General features: G+C 38.0%; 1 protein-coding gene across 6 annotated transcripts in view; it reads left to right on the top strand.

Moving 5' to 3' along the window:
• Positions 1-2,210, top strand: part of LOC138820687 (cytosolic beta-glucosidase) — a 271,928-nt gene extending 269,718 nt beyond the window's left edge. For 5 of the 6 annotated variants that reach the window (XR_011369950.1, XR_011369952.1, XR_011369954.1 and 2 more), the window contains 2 exons: positions 556-690; positions 2,134-2,209. The gene's annotated coding sequence lies outside the window, so the exon portion shown is untranslated. Of the gene's footprint in view, positions 1-555; positions 691-2,133 lie in introns of all 6 variants that reach the window. The other variant, XR_011369948.1, reaches the window with a different exon arrangement.
• The last annotated feature ends 10,598 nt before the right edge of the window (positions 2,211-12,808 follow it).

Here is a 12,808-nt window from a genome sequence, read left to right as displayed (position 1 = left end):
AAATAACATGAGGACATGATAAATTATATAGGACCCTAGTCATTAAAATACAGAAGTTAAAGGAGGCTCTGCAAAAGAATGGTAGACAAAGGCTCAATGGTTGTGGACAGATGGCCATATAAAATAATTCTATGAAATCAACTCCAAGGAAAATATTGATTTCAAAATAAGGGAAATTTAAGCTTTCTGCCTACTTCATATAATTACATATAATTAGAATATGATGTCAAAAATGTTCTTTGACTTTTTTTCCCCATTTCTTGTGTGGTTTTCTGCAGAAAATCTGACCCTGGGTTTCATCCTTCTAATTGCTTGAAATTAAGACTTGTTAGAGGCCATTGGAAGTATATTGTAAAAGTTGTTTCCTTCTCTGTTCTTTATTTTCTTTCTTCCATTTGCAAATAAATCCAGGCCTTGGCCAAAAAAGGAAAATGTTGTGTGGTAGGAAATATACCTCTCCCAAACCTGAATGGGCAAAGAAAAGGACAAATTGCATAATGGATTGAGAACTGGAGCTTTAGGAAGTATTAACAGACAAAATCTGTGGCTTGATAGAGAGAAACCCTGGCGAACTGAACTACAGTTCAACAAAACGGACGAGGAAAGGAAGACCCAGCCCTGACCTCTCCCCAGTCTTTCACTTGGATTTCATGGTGCTTCTCATTAGAAAACCCAACTGGAATCTGGAAGGTATGGCACTCCCATGGTGGTACATTTGTTCTTGGGGAGGGATTATAGAGTTAAGTAAGTGTGCAAAGAAGATGGTCTCTAGGGATCAGTGAAGAATATGCTTTACAGTTCCTTTTCTACTTTAGTTGTTTCCATCTTATTTAGAAGAATCAATTGTTTCACCATTTCAGTTTGTTTCAGCTTTATTAGACTTCAGTGATTGCTAAAGCAAATTGAAATATGGGCTCAGTAAAAAGCTATCGCCTCCTTTCAAATTTGTCATATTTGATGATTCATTTATGTAGACTAAAAGTACACCCTAAACATCCTTCCTTGTCATGCAAAATTCTGGCTTAGATTGGGAGACCATGGCTTACTCTGCTAGTGAAAGCAATGTAGGGAAGCTATGTGATTTTCTATAGCAATATTTTCATTGCACTTTAAATTAAGTATTTCAAATAAGGATTTAATTTAAGTTTAATGAGGGAGTTATTATATGTTAATTAAATATTAACTGATTATTATGAATATCTATTGGGGCATAACAACCTTTTTATTAAGATGAATATCTCTTAAACAGCTGAAGCTTAGTAAATATGCTACTAATAATTAGTTTTAAGCTAACATTCAATAGAAAGTATCATATAAATGCACTACCTTGGATACAATCTAGTTATTACCTATTACATATCAATGGATTATTGAGAATATAGTTATTGGGTCTCAACTCGTACATCGTAATAAACTGCTAGTTGCACCTAAATAAACCTCCATAAGTCAGCAAGAATTAAATTAGCAGAAGTATTTATAGCATGGTACTTATATTTGCATATTTATAATCAAATAAATAATATAATAACTCTTTTATTAAATCTAAATTAAATCCTTGCCAGAGGCATTTAAAGAGCAAGGAAACTTCACTGGCTATGTAGGTCTTTAATATTTAATTCATTACATGATTTTTAAACCTTACTAATATATTAAGCAATAAATTAATATACTATGTGTACTCTAGCAATGCTATAAAATTTCACATTATATGTTTAGGATTGAAAATATTTAGGCTAAATGGGACAAGATAATGCTTTAATCCTTTTAGTTTGATCCATTAGAACTAGCCACAGACATGGAATATGAGTGAGATATGCCATTATCCCAGGCACCATTCATTGTTGTTAAAGAGAGTGAAGCAATGTGAGTGTTGGGTTGGCTTTGAGACATGGGGAGTGATGGCCAAGCTTCTGGGAGCCGGAGTCAGGATGCTAAGTGCACACACAGGAAGAGAAACCCTGTGCACAGAGAGTTCTGTGTTCACAAAAATAACCCTGCTCAGCTCTCCACAGATGACTCCGCATTTGTGTTGCATGGTTAAAAATGGAGCATAATTTCCTCTGAAGAATGAGGAATAAAGACTAATTTTATTTCAATATTGAAATGTCATAATTATCTTACTTTTTCATCCAGAGAAACCAAGAATACAAAGAGCATTTGAGTAGAGGTCATCTCATCTGAGGAGTCTGCTTCAGCCTTCCTGCATCCTTCCTCCAGGTGGGCAGTTTATTTAGGGAAGGTATTCATCCCATTTTGTATTGGAAATAAATTGTGTGCCTCCTCAGATACTAAGACACTAAGAAATTATTCTGAGAAAGCCGTGTGATCTTGATTTGTGGATATGGGTGTATATTGGCTGAAGAAATCAAGAAGGAATATGAATAAGTTAGTTCAAAGGATGAGTAAGAATCCCCACTTCAGGCAATGCTGTGAGCATCCCATCTACCCAGCTCCTGTTCCTTGGGCTGTTGTTAAGTCCCTACTTAACAGCACGGGCGTCGATGAGGAAGGTAATAGTGGCTTAGGTTCAGAAAGCATCCGACAGACTTATTACTCAGTAAGCAATGTTTTACTTGGCTTATCTTATTTACTAACAGGTTGTGCTTTAGTAGTTTACTAAGAATCTATCTGTACAAAATATTATGACTTTCTTAATTCTGTCAAAGTTGTTTGCCATGCACAAAGTACAGAGAGAGAGAAAGGAAGATGGACTGGGAAAAGTGATGGCTTGAAAATCTGTCTTGTTCCCGACTTCTTCTGCAGCTAACTATTTGTACAACTACCACATGCTTCGTATAGGAAATAAGGAATTTAGATGTCAGCTTCTGAAGGAGGATCCCTTTTATTTCTGTATTTACCTTCTTAGGAAGTCAGGTGTTCAATTAATCACACTTATTGCTAGAATTTAGAATGGGAAAAGGCTTTCTATTTAGCGTTATTGTATCAAAAAGTTAGGCCAACTATGTGTTGTTACCACTCTGATGAAAGCTAGTTATATTAGTCAGCATTAAAACTTGATCTTTATGCATGACTTGAAAGCAGAAATAAAAAATGATAATTATTGAATCTGTGTACTGAATGTCTCAGAGCAGTTTAATTACTTTCCTTTCCATGAATACCAAGGGAAAAACTGTTAGAAGAAAGGAAGGCTGAGTATTTTGAAGTAAGCTGAAATGTAGCAATCATTTTAGTCTTCCCTAATGATGTGTATTTCTAACATACAGATAGGGAAAAATATTAGCTCCTAAAGAAACAGGTATTTTAAATCTTTGGTCCAGCATTTCAGATATTAAGTTTTCCAGTTATTTTTGCCCCACTGACAATTTTCTAACCTGGATTATTTAATTGGTAAGTGACCAAGGGTCCTTTCCTAGGTAGTATAATCACTGGGATCAAATTTGCCAAAGTCAGGGTGGACTCCCTTTTCAGAGAAGCAAGATAAGCCAAGGAAATCTCACCACCCCTGAAGTAGATAGCTCAGTTCCAGACGACAAGGCTAAGAGTATTGTTTTAGTTCACAATGGCAGTGCTCATAGCACATTTCCCAATGTTGTAGTTTCTGTGGCAAAACATCTGAGAAAATCAACTTAGGAGAAAGAAAGGTTTATTTTGCCTCATAGTTTCAGCGATTTCAGTGTATGGCTGCTTTTTCCCCATTGTCTTTGAGCCTGTGGTAAGGCAAAAATGTCCTGGTAGAAAACAAGTGGTAGAGGAGCCTCTCAATTCATGGTGGCCAGGAAAGGAGAGGGGAGGGAGGGAAGTAGAGAGAGAGAGGAGAGAGAGAGAGGAGAGAGAGAGAGAGGGAGAGAGAGAGGGAGGGAGAGAGGGAGGGAAGGAGGGGGAGATAGAGAGAGGAGAGAGAGAGGGAGGGAGGGAGAGAGGGAGGAAGAGAGAGAGGGAGGGAGAAATGGAGGGGGAGAGAGATAGAGAGAGGGAGGGAGGGAGGGAGAGAGGGAGGGAGAGGGATGGAGGGAGAGAGGGATAGAGAGAGAGATAGAGAGAAGGAGAGGAGAGAGGGAGGGAGAGAGAAAGGAAGGGAGGGAGGGAGAGAGAGAGAGAGAGAGAGAGAGAGAGAGAGAGAGAGAGAGAGAGAGAGAGAGAGAGAGAGAGAGAGAGAGAGAGAGAGAGAGAGAGAGGAGTCAGGATCCCAGTATCTACTCCCAGAAATTGCCACTAGGGACCTCAATTCCTTTAACAGGCCTTATCTCTTCAGTGTTCCACCACATCGCAACATTGTAACATGATAATGAGCGTTAACACATGGGATTTGGGGAAGCAGGCACACTTATCCAATCCATAGCAGGATTAGATGGGAAGGGGAGACTTAGATGAGTCATCTTAGGAAATAGAGAATAACAGGTTAGAATGAAAATTCCCACTGTGAAGTTTGTCTTTTGTAGTTTTTATTCCTTTCAATATTTCTTTTGATTATCATCTTTAAGGGACTCCATATGAGTGTACATTGAATCATAATCTCTGCTAGAGATATATAAATCACATTATCTTTTTTAATGTAATTTAATTTATTGTAAAGGTGATGTTCAGAGGGTGTACAGTTACACAAGTCAGGTATTGCATACATTTCTTGCTGTACAGTGTTCCAACATAGTGACTTGTGTATCAGTGTTGCATTGGTTCACTATTTGTCCTTTGTCTCACCATTTTGTTGTACCCTTCCCTTCCCCAAACCAGGTAAACATATATTCAAGACACAAGGTACCAAAATCAAAACCAATGACAACAGGGAATAAACCAAAGGAAAAAATGAAAGAAAAAAGAAAAAGCTTTAAACAGCACATTACAAAAAAGCAAAACCTTGTTTCCATATCTTGGAGTTCATTACAATTAGCTTCATTTTTTATGGCCATATGTACATAGCTATTGAGCTGTTGTGATCCTCTGCTAGGGCTATCCTAGATACTCTAATTATTATAAATGAGGGAAACCATGGAGCTGATGTTTCTTTAGGTCTGGCTTACTGCACTTAATTTGATTTTTTCTAAGTCTTTCCATTTCCTTATGAATGGGGTGATGCCATTCTTCCTAATGAAAGCATAAATTCCATTGTGTATGTATACCACATTTTTTTGATCCATTCATCTACTGAATGGCATCTAGGTTGACTCCATATCTTAGCAATGGTAAATAATGCTGCAATGAACATGGTTGTACTGGTAGCTATAGTATGGCCTTGTTTGTGATCATTTGGGTAAATGCCAAGGAGTGGGATTGCAGGATTATAGGGAAGCTCTATGCTTAGTCTTTTGAGGAACCTCCATACTACTTTCCCGAGTGGTTGAACCAGTTTACATTCCCACCAATAGTGTAGTAGGCTCCCTTTTGGCCACATACCCATCAGCATCTGTTATTATTTGTTTTCTTGATAATGGCTATTCTAATTGGGGTGAGGTGGAATCTCAATGTAATTTTGTTTTGTTTTGTTTTTCTTTTTTTTTTTTTTTTGTCGATTGTGGCACTTGAACTCAGGGCCTGGGCACTGTCGCTGAGCTTCTTTGTGTTCAAGGCTAGTACTCTACCATTTGAGCCACACTGTCACTTCCAATTTTGAGTGGTTTATTGGAAATAAGAGTCTCATAGGGACTTTTTCTGCCCAGGTTGGCTTTGATCCGTGATCCTCAGATATCAGCTTCCTGAGTAGCTAGGATTACAGGCTTCAGCCACTAACACCCAGCCTCAATGTAGTTTTGATCTGCATTTCTTTTTCTTTTTCTTTTCTTTTTTTTTTTTGTCAGCTGTGGGGATTGAACTCTGGGCCTGGGTGCTGTACCTCAGCTCTTCATCTCAAGGCTAGCACTATACCACTTAAGCCACAGTGCCACATCTAGTTTTCCGGTTGTTAATTGGAGATAAGAGTCTCACAGACTTTCCTGCCTGGGCAGGTCTTGAACCATGATCCCCAGATCTCAGCCTCTTGAGTAGCTGGGATTACAGGCAGGAACCACCAGCACCCAGCTTTGATCTGCATTTCTGGCCAGTTTTGTAGCCAGTCGAACATTTTTTCATGTGTCTATTAGCTATTCTTATTTCCTCTCCAGAGAAGCATCTTTTTAATTCTTTAGCCCACTTGTTAATGGGTGGTTGTTTCTTTGAGGATTTTTATTGGGGTGTTTAATTTTGTGAGCTGTAGGTATATATATTTTTTGTTTGTTTTTTTAAATTTTATTTTATTGTGCGGATGCTGTATAGAGAGGTTACAGTTGCATGAGTAAGGCAATGAGTGTATTTCTTGTTGAGCATTGTTACCCTTCTCTTGTTATTGTCCCCTGTCCCTTCCCTCCCCCACCTCCTCACTCCTCCCCACCCCACACCCCCTTGAGATTTTTTAAAGGAAGTTTCATTGAAAAGGAAAGGCACATATTGTCTGCCTTTCTGACACATTTCATTTTGTCTTGCTGTTTGTCTTATGAGTGAAATGGCAGGAGCCTTAGCAGCCATTGTTGGGCTGAGAGGTGACCTGGAGGGTGAAAGTCAAGGCAGAAGGACCTTTTTTAAAAATTTTTTTTTAATTTTTTAACTTTTTTTTAATTGTGAAAATACTGTACAGAGGGGTTACAATTACATGGGCAAGATAATGAGTATATTTCTTATCAAGCATTGTAGCCTCCTCCTTTGTTTCCCCTTCCCATCCCTTCCCATCCTCCTCCCCCCCCTCCCCACCCAGTCCTCCTCTCCCCTCCACCAAAGTTGTAGCTGTAGGTATATTTTTGATATGAGGTCCCTGTCTATTGTATAGCTAGTTAAGATCTTCTCCTTATCTGTAGGCTTTCTATTTATTTTGTTAGCCCTGTCCTTTGCCATTCATATGCTCTGTAACAATGCAATCCCATTTAAGCAGTCTTGCTTTGATTTGTTGTGTTTCTAAATCTTTTTAGGAAGTTTCAACCTGTTCCAAAGAGCCCTAGTGTATCCCCTATTCCTTCCTGTAATATTTTCAGGGTATCTGCTCTTTTTTGTTTTTACTTATTAGTCTCTTTTTAAAAATTTTATTGTAAAGGTGGTGTACAGAGGGGTTATACTTAGGTAAGTAAGGTAATGAGTACATTTCTTGGGGAACATTATTCCCCACTCCTTTGTTTTTCTCCCACTGCCCCACTTACTCCCCCCGCTCCCTCCCAAAGTTGTAAAGTTCATTTCTAACATAGTGTCTTGTGAGTATCATTGTCTCTTACTTTGAGGTCTTTGATCCATTTGGAATTGATTCTGGTGCAGAGTGATATCTAAGGATCTCACTTCATTTTTCTACCTGTGTATAGCAAATTCTGAAAGCACCATTTGTGGAAGAGGAGGTCTTTCTTCCATCTGATGATTTTGACTCCCTTATCAAAGATTATGTGGACAAAGGCATATGGGATAATTGCTCAGTGTTCACTTCTATTCCATTGGTCCTCAGGCCCATTCTTGTGCCAGTACTAAGCTGTTTTTATAACTACAGCTTTATAATAGAGTTTTTTGTTTGTTTGCTTGCTTTTTTGTTTGTCATGGGGCTTGAACTCTTGGCCTGGGTGTTGTCCCTCAGCTCTTCAGCTCAAGGATAGAGCTCTGCCACTAGAGCCACAGCACCACTTCTGGTTTTCTGGTAGTTAATTGGAGATAAAATTCTCACAAACCTTCCTGCCAGTGCTGGAGTTGAACCATGGGCCTCAGAGATCTTAGCTTCCTATGTAGCTAGGATTACAGGCATGAGCTATCGGTGCCCAGCTATAATAGAGTTTGAAGTTTGGTATTGATATTCCTCCAGCATTGTTCTTTCGGCTAAGGATTGTTTTTGCTATTCAGGGCCTTACATCATTCCACATGAAATTTTGGATTGCTTCTTCTATTTCATTAAAGATGTTGTTGGGTTATTGATGGGTATTGCATTGAATTTGTAGATTGCTTTGGACAGTACTACCAATTTCACAATATTAATCTTCCCTATCCAGAAGAATGGGGGGGTTTTCCATTTCCTTAAATCTGCTTAATTTTCTTTTTCAGGTTTCTAAAGTCTTCATCATAGAGGTCCTGCACCTCTTTGGTTCAGTTAATCCCTAGGTATTTTATATTTTTTAAGTCTATTACAAAAGGAGTTGCTTTTCTGATTTCATCTTTACTCTTGTCATTGTTGACATACTGAAAAGCTACTGATTTTTGTGGGTTAATTTTATGCCCTGCTACTTTGTCAAAGTTTTAGATCAGCTCGAGTAACTTGGGAGAAGAGTCTATGGGGTTTTTCAAATATAGGTTCGTGTCTTCTGCAAAGAGGGAGAGTTTTATTTCTTTCCCTATTTGGATCGCCTTTATGGTTAACCATATTATCTTATTTGGAGGTCAGAGTAAAAAACTACACATTTGTTGATTAAACTTGTGCTTTTCTTTCTAGTGTTTATTAGGCATGGCTCTTCCAAATTTCAAATCATAGATGGGATGAATTTTGCCATATCTATCACAGCTGATTGCATGATACTTTCCTTTAGTGTATATGAATTTTACCAGAATGGTTGCTCAAAGACATCTGGATAGTAATGCCACTTTCAATTCAAAGCATCTTATATTTTAATATTATATTTCTACAGCTAGCATTTCACTTACAAAAAAAACAAAAGAACAAACAAAACTAAAGTTGAGCTATAGTTTTCAACAAATATTTATTTATTGCTATGGGTTTTATTTATTTATCTTTATTTGTAGCTACCTCAGTGTTATTTGGCTACATACATATGTTCTGTGGATAATATGGAATATAGTGGACAAATCTTGAAACTAGGACATAAAAATAAGTATAGGGCAGATAAGTATAAGAAAAACAAAGGAGATAATAACAATAGTTGACACGAAATGTACTCACTCACTCACTTGTGAGAGCTCAAAAATCCAAGCAGTGAGACTCTGAAAGGATTGGGACTTTGGAATGCTTTCTCCCTATGTACTCTCAGAGTTTCCTGCAAGGTCAATCAGTCCTGGCATACTGGGAACTCAGACTTCTATCCTGGATGAGGCCTAACCCCACCCTAAACTGTGAGTAGCCTGAAGATAGATTTAGGTGTATGCAGATTGTAATCTATTTACTCTTCAGCTCTCCTTCCCAGAATAAGAAGGTCATTTACCACATTATACAAAATATTGTCACATGTTGAAGTTTATACTTCACTTCCTTGCCCGAGACCAATAAAAATCTTGGTTAATGGCACCTTGGGATCTGTTGCTGGTGGAATGCTACAGGTCCCCTGGTACCCCAAACCTCAGTTCCAAGGTGTGGTCTCCATTATTGAGTTGCTTCTGGTCAGGGGGCCAGGGGTGGGGGCATGGCAAACACTCACATATGTAACTATAACCCCTCTGTACATCACCTTGATAATAAAATTAAATATAAAAATGTGTCAGACCAAATAAAATAGGACATTGTGTTTTCTGAGAGGTCAGTCAACAACTATATACTTACTTTGAGTGAAAAGCTCTGCTTGATCTCAACAACTCATATTGCCTGTATCCCAAATATGTGATATTAAATGACTTGATCAAACAGCTTGTCTGGCAAAAAGTAGATAAACCTCTCCTTAAGTGGTGAAGATGAACCTACTTTGAAAACACATTTAGAAATCAACTCACAAGATCAAGGTTATTCCAATGTAGCTTGAGTATAGGAAATAGATAAAGCCAGGTTTGAAGAAGAGAGACAAGAAAGCTCTTGGAGTGATTGAGAAGAAAATTAAAATGCCTAAAGTAAAGTACAATCTTGTATTCTAGGACTTTGCCTTTGTTATAGAACACTCTTCTTAAAACTAGGTTTTCTTAACATACTGTTTGTGTGTGTGTATGTGTGTGTGTGTGTGTGTGTGTGTGTGTTGTGTGTGTGTATAGGTGTGTGTGTGTGTGCGCACGCGCACACGTGTGTGCTATTTTTGCTGTTGTTATTTTCTTTTATGCATAGGTTTTTTAATATCCCCCAAAGGCTATCATTTATTCTACACATTTTTTTTGGAGTGAGAAAACACTCTGATTAACCTTTCTTAACCCATTCAGGCCTTGTCTATTCTCTGTATTACTGGGCTTGAATTCTTGTCAGTGTACACATGGATTATGGATACTTTCCTCCACTTGCTACAAGCCTTCCCTTTACATTTACAAATCATTCACAAATAGGTCAAGAAGAGATTTATAAGATCTTAATGCAATCATTCAAAAACATGTATTGCTATCAGATGTATGACTTTCAAGAGATAACATGCTCACCTCATTTTAAAATAAAACATTATAAATGTAGATTTAATCATGACTTGAAACCTTTTGTTTGGTTGTCAGCCTTATAATTATTTTAAGGTTCAAAGGCCTTTGAGGATTAGAGAGAGCATTTGAGTGTCTTATATGTACATCAGTATTTGACGTTAATTATACAATTTGTCAAATGTATGTGATTTGTTTGTTCTCCAATGTAAATGGGATCAACCCCAGACAGAATTATTCTGCCTTTTTCTTTCCTAATACAGTTCAGTTGGACGTATTATACAGGGATACAGGAACTGAAACAGATACCAGATATGGCTGGAGGTAATGAGAAACTGCTTAGCTGGTGTGAATCCCTGAGTTCAAACCCCAGCACTGTAGAAACAAACAAGAACAACACCAAAAACCCCAAACCTACAAAATAGATCCTTTTTCTTGAAAAAAAAATGAAGTATATATCAGATAAAATTTAAGAAATGAAGTAACTGAAAGTCAGACTGCTAAAGGATAAAGATGCCTTCTACTTTCACACACACACACACACACACACACACACACACACACACACACACACACACACACACACAGTTTCCAGGCATTTCTGTTTTACCTCAATTGTTCGATAATTTACCATTAATTATTTACTGAGTACCTACTCTGTAGTAGGGACTATTCTGGGAGCTAGGAACATAGGGAAGAACAGGGCTGGATAAACTCTGACAGAGTTCTCTTTATAGTGTGAACTAGGGAATCCACAAAGGAACACAGAAATGGTGAGTTCATGTTGAAATAGCAGGTTCTTTGAAGGAGTAAACAAACAGCCAGGTAAATGAACATAGTAGTGTTCTTTTATCTAGGGTTGTGAGAGAGACGGTTCCTAAGAAGACATCATGGGAACAGAGATCTGACATATACGTGTGTGTGTGTGTGTGTGTGTGTGTGTGTGTGTGTGTGTGTATACACATATATACGTTTGTGTATATATATATATATATATATATATATATATATGCGGCAGATGAAGCAATAGCCATATGACCTATGGTAGCGGAGAGGAAGCTCCGAATGTGCGAGGATGCTGACTGCCCTTTTGTGAATAGCAACATTAGGTTTGTCATTTGCCCTTTCTGGGTCTTACCTGTTTCAGTATGTCAAACAGAAATGATGCTTTTGCTTTGCCTGTTATTTAAGTAACTGTAACCCCTCTGTACATCACCTTTACAATAAAATAAAATAAACTTTACAAAAAGAAAAGAAAAGAGGAATGCTAAGTTAAAAGTCCTTTGTAATAACAAAGTCATCTTGAAAGGGGAATCTATCCAGTATGATCCTGTTGGTTTCATCTATAATAAAGGGCTCACGTTTAGGTAAGCCAGAACTGGAAAGAACCTCAGTCAATCGTACCTGCTTTAGCTTGTAAAGTTAGTATTACTTTTATTAATCCATTTTTGTAAAGGCAGAACAATTGCATCACAGAAAGGTGAAGTGTATTGCTCTAGATGACATGGCTGGTTAGGATAGAAAGGCTGGAAGAGGATGGATCACTCATTTTAAAGGGTTCTTATTACAGTTTCCACCAGGTTCTTTTTTTAAATCATTGTATTCAGTCATTTTAGCTCAGGGAATCCTTCTAGTGTGTTTGAACATTCAACTCTGGTCAAGAAAACACAGTCCAGTCCCTCCACAAGCCATGTCTAGATTTAGAAGGGGAGATGAAAAGCCTCTGGTCCCATTGTTAAACTCATAAATATCTCTCCTGCCAAATTAGCACTGAGGCTGCAAGCCTTGATTCAAAAAAAATGGCTTCTGTGGTTGTGCCTTTCATCACTGTTAAGTGACATATATCATCATCCAATATGGATGGGCCAACATAAAAAAGCTCCTGTGTGCAAAAATATTGAGACATTTTATTGAGAAATGGAGCTTGAGAAATTGTCCAATGTCATTCTCCGGTCCCTCCCTGAGGGGCTGGATATGCATGACTTGATCTGAGAACACTGTGGTTTGGGAAACCCCCATGGTCTTGGAGCAAAGTGAGTTGACTGCTTGATTTCCAGAGGATTGGAGCTGGCATTGAAATCCCTGCAGAGAGATGTCCTAGAGGGCAAATACCACATTGGTTTATACAGCACAGAACTTTGTTGAACAAATCACAGCGAAAGGGTAGCATAATAATGCAGTCTCTTTGTGCATGAACTGGTCAGTTTGGAAATCTGTCTTAACTCATGCTGGCCACTTGGGGACCTTTGAGTAAATTATCGCCTCACTGGGATAAACTGGCTCATTAGGCTGCCACATATATAGCCATGATGATTTTATATTTCCATTCCCAGGAATGTTTGATAGATATTAATGGGGCCTATTAAAGACTGGAGGCAGAAAGGAGGTCTATTAGAAAGATAACCCTCTATTTTATTTCAACTGGCTACAATTTCAATCCCTCTGATCAAAGGGAAGCAAATACATTCATTGAATGCCTACTAAGTGTCAGCTGCTTTGAATAGATTTTTTTTTTTTTTTTACTTAATGTGGTTGACAAACATCTGTTTTAGAAATCAAGGCCTTGATGTTCTCTGTATTCATTCGG

This window comes from Dipodomys merriami, unplaced genomic scaffold (assembly GCF_024711535.1).
Source record: "Dipodomys merriami isolate MVZ:Mamm:240054 unplaced genomic scaffold, mDipMer1.0.p SCAF_9, whole genome shotgun sequence".
Classification (NCBI taxonomy): Eukaryota; Metazoa; Chordata; class Mammalia; order Rodentia; family Heteromyidae; genus Dipodomys; species Dipodomys merriami.
Note: the sequence above shows the minus strand (reverse complement) of the source record. Positions and strands in the feature narration are given on the sequence as shown.